General features: G+C 52.1%; 1 pseudogene; it reads right to left on the minus strand.

Annotated features, from left to right (window-relative positions):
* Positions 1–2: 2 nt before the first annotated feature.
* LOC103583295 lies at positions 3–629 on the minus strand (annotated as a pseudogene).
* Positions 630–702: the final 73 nt, after the last annotated feature.

A 702-nucleotide genomic window follows, 5' to 3' on the forward strand; every position in this document is an offset into this window, starting at 1 on the left:
GAATAAACAGTCTTTATTGGGCTCACACCAGGAGTCCGAGGGTCTTGAGGACCTCTGTGTAATTGTCAATTTTCTTCTCCACATTCTTTTCGGCCTTTTTCCATAGCCTCATGAGCTGTTTTTTCTTTTGGTGACCTTTTCCTTCCTCTTTGCCTCCAGGGTAGCTGTCACTGCCTGGTACTTCTAGCCAACCTCATGAGCCAAGCGTCCCAGGAAGGCAAACTTTCTTGTAGGCTTCAGCCGCACAACCTTGAGGGCAGCAGAAACCACCATTCGCTTTTTCTTGTCATAGGGTGGTGAGATCCCATCAAATACCCTGAGGTGGTCCAAGGCAGCCTGGCTTTGCTTTGTCTTGTGTCTTGTGGGGCAGCACGCCTCGCACATCCAACAAAAGTTGCGGCTGGGGGCCCAGAAGTGGTAGGGGCCACGGGCGGGCTGGTGTTAATCTGCTTGCGGAGAAAGGCCAGGTACTTTAACTTGTTTCTGTAGAAATTGCCCGAAATGTTGATGCCATCACAGTGCACGACCACCACCTTCCGGCCCAGCAGTACCTGGTTGGCCATGATGGCGGCCAGGTGGCCGAGGAGACGGTCTGGGCCATCGAGTACCAGGACCTGCCTCTCTGCCATCTTCGGCGGCCGCCTGGGAAAGCCTTTGCCCATTTTTAAATTGGGTTATTTGTTTTTTTACTCTGTAGTAGTT

The sequence above is a fragment of the Galeopterus variegatus genome, unplaced genomic scaffold (genome assembly GCF_000696425.1).
Source record: "Galeopterus variegatus unplaced genomic scaffold, G_variegatus-3.0.2 Scaffold21406, whole genome shotgun sequence".
Taxonomy (NCBI): domain Eukaryota; kingdom Metazoa; phylum Chordata; class Mammalia; order Dermoptera; family Cynocephalidae; genus Galeopterus; species Galeopterus variegatus.